The sequence below is a fragment of the Protobothrops mucrosquamatus genome, unplaced genomic scaffold (assembly GCF_001527695.2).
Source record: "Protobothrops mucrosquamatus isolate PMUCROS unplaced genomic scaffold, P.Mucros_1.0 scaffold4903, whole genome shotgun sequence".
Classification (NCBI taxonomy): domain Eukaryota; kingdom Metazoa; phylum Chordata; class Lepidosauria; order Squamata; family Viperidae; genus Protobothrops; species Protobothrops mucrosquamatus.
In genome coordinates, this window is record NW_015390789.1 from 1 (window position 1) to 3250 (window position 3250).

Consider the following 3250-nt stretch of genomic DNA (forward strand, 5'->3'; position numbering starts at 1 on the left):
ACTGGAAATGGCTGCAATGCAGAGAATCAGGGGAAAGCTCCTACTCCTTAGACATTTTGCTGTCACCTTTTAAAATTTAACTCCAGAACAGTGAATGAGTAATACTTACAATACTCGGAGAGATTTAAGGCCATTAAATGCATGAACTGGAATACATCGTAACCTATTGTAGCTTAGGATCCTAGGGGAATAAAAGACCGCAGTTTATATTACTTTGCAACAAGTAACTGGAGCAGGAACAGAGTAGAAAACATTAACATAGAACAATTAAATACTTACTATTTAATGCAACTTACTTTACAATAAATAATAATTAGAGCCTATGTCAGAATCACTGGTTACTTACAGAGTTGATAGCTGTGTCATATTACTGAAGGTGTAATTGGCCAACATGCTGATACTATTGTTGCTCAAGTCGCTGAAAAAAAAATACATATAATATTCATTGATGCAATGAAAACAGAACTTTTCTTAAATTCAGCGCAAAACCAAAAAGCATAAACAAGTTCCTTCAAAGCAAACTATCAACTAATATTGTTATTGGGGATTATAATTACATTTTTTTTAAAAATATTACTTAAGATTTACCAATTACCCTAAGGCAAGCAGCTTTCAGGACAATTCATAAAAACACAAATAAAATCAGAAAGGTTTATTTTAAAAAATTAAGAGGGGAGTTTAAAATATAATAAACATCAATATATTTGACAATCTAGAACCAACAAGGCATAAAACCAGAAACAATAGTGGACAAGAAGTAAGAATTGTGAGGAGTGGATACTTCCCAAACTTTTCCAGGGAAGGCACTAAACAATAGAGATGCTACTTACGCTTGTAAGTAGATAATCACTGTGCCTTGTTGTATTTAAAGTAGACTTCTATTAATTAAGTTTGCAATAAATTCCCTCTTGATTTTGATTATATAAAGACACAAAAAGAATTATATGAAGGAAATGCTCTCTATTAAAGCTGGCACACTGACTTGAGCTTGGTAGGGTAACCTACCAGCTATAAAATAATAAAATACTGTCATATAAAACATTTTAAATTAATAAAATAAATACATTAGTACTAAACTCCTATGCTTAATGACATTCATGAAATAATTTAAAGAATTTTATTTTTTTAAAACTTAAGCCTAAATTGGAATTTAAGATATACCCAATAAACATATGACTAAACAAAATAATATATATTTGTATAAGACACAATATTGAACAGTAGAAGTAAACAAGATCTACCAATGATTGTTTCTACTAAAATTGAAGTGTCATGCTTGTTTTCTTCTTAGATGTGATAAATTGGAATTTAAAATATACCCAATAAACATATGACTAAACAAAATAATATACATTTGTATAAGACACAACACTGAACAGTAGAAGTAAGCAAGATCTACCAATGATTGTTTCTACTAAAATTGTGGTGTCATGCTTGCTTTCTTCTTAGGTGTGATAAATAGAGGATTGGTCCAAAAAATTTGAATTGTATTCAAAAGTCTCAAAATAGTAATTTACTGATGATCTCTTTTAAAAGTTTGTGTGTGTGTCTTTGTGTGTGTGTTTGTGTGTACATTGTATTTCCAGAAAAAATAAATTTCACAATATAAACAATGTTTTTGTGTTTCCTCAAACAATGTATGAAGGTATCTGCCAATCACAGCTATTGCTGCACTGCAACACCCAATGCTGCAACATTTGTGTATTGCTATATTATTGCTGTCATGAAATGTTGGTATACTTACATTAATGTTAAATGTCGGAACATAGAAAGTTCCTTTGGCACAGCGGATAAATGGTTTCCTTCCAGGTATCTGAAAATCAGTTATATTGGATAAACTGTTAAGAATAATCATTGGTTTTTTGCACAAAGAAAAACAAAACAATCTGAATTATTACAGCTGACATCAAACATTTCAGAAAGATTTAATTGCAAACAATAATATGAATTCCATCAATAAAAATGTGTAGATTAGAAAAAACGTAGACTATGCATTTAAGGCTTGGACTAGGATCTTCAGCCAAAGAAGTTCACAAGGTCCCTTTGGGCCAGTCTCCATAATTGTGTACAACCTACCCATAGGTCTATTATTGAAACAAATTGCAGTTTAATAGTGGAATGAATTATTCAATAGATGATAGGTTCCCAAGCCTCATGTAGCGGGGCAGGACTAAGGAAGCAAAAACTACACAGATTTCTTTAATACTTGGAAACTAATAGGAGTTTATCCCTCTTATTGAGTTAATTAAGGTGGAGTCTTTTTTAAGATATTGAGATATTGAATTGTGTTGCTATTTCAAATCAAATCAAATCAAATCTTTATTACAATTAAAGACCAGCATAGCTACTTATGAGATAAACTGTCTACTGACTTGCCTTCTGCTATTTCTTCCATTCCCATCCCAGGCTTGCCTCAACTTCATGCACAAATTCTCCTTCACTATATATTGATATAGAGGTTAGATAATCTGTTGGGGGTGCTTTGATTTGGAACATGGGACTGAATTTGATCTCCTTTCTTCCAATTATATGGTTCTTCCTGAGGCCTTTTGTTGGAACTGATCACTAAATAAATTTGTTAGTCAAGATTCCTTCCCATTATTCTATTCAATGAGAATATTAAGAAGCAAAATGGAACATTGCAATACAAAAGAAATATAGAAATACATAAATGTGCATGTATGCAAACACTGTCTGTCTGTCTCACATGCACGCACGCACGCACGTGCACGCACACACACACACACACACACACACACACACACANACTGGAAATGGCTGCAATGCAGAGAATCAGGGGAAAGCTCCTACTCCTTAGACATTTTGCTGTCACCTTTTAAAATTTAACTCCAGAACAGTGAATGAGTAATACTTACAATACTCGGAGAGATTTAAGGCCATTAAATGCATGAACTGGAATACATCGTAACCTATTGTAGCTTAGGATCCTAGGGGAATAAAAGACCACAGTTTATATTACTTTGCAACAAGTAACTGGAGTAGGAACAGAGTAGAAAACATTAACATAGAACAATTAAATACTTACTATTTAATGCAACTTACTTTACAATAAATAATAATTAGAGCCTATGTCAGAATCACTGGTTACTTACAGAGTTGATAGCTGTGTCATATTACTGAAGGTGTAATTGGCCAACATGCTGATACTATTGTTGCTCAAGTCGCTGAAAAAAAATACACATAATATTCATTGATGCAATGAAAACAGAACTTTTCTTAAATTCAGCGC

At 32.4% G+C, this 3250-nt stretch overlaps 1 long non-coding RNA gene across 1 annotated transcript; it reads right to left on the reverse strand.

The window, feature by feature from the left end:
• Nucleotides 1–106: 106 nt before the first annotated feature.
• On the reverse strand, nt 107–1767 carry LOC107299429. The gene is made up of 3 exons (XR_001549178.1): nt 1745–1767; nt 347–418; nt 107–181 (listed from the first exon to the last, which is right to left on the reverse strand). It is a non-coding gene; the product is annotated as an uncharacterized LOC107299429 (long non-coding RNA).
• Nucleotides 1768–3250: the final 1483 nt, after the last annotated feature.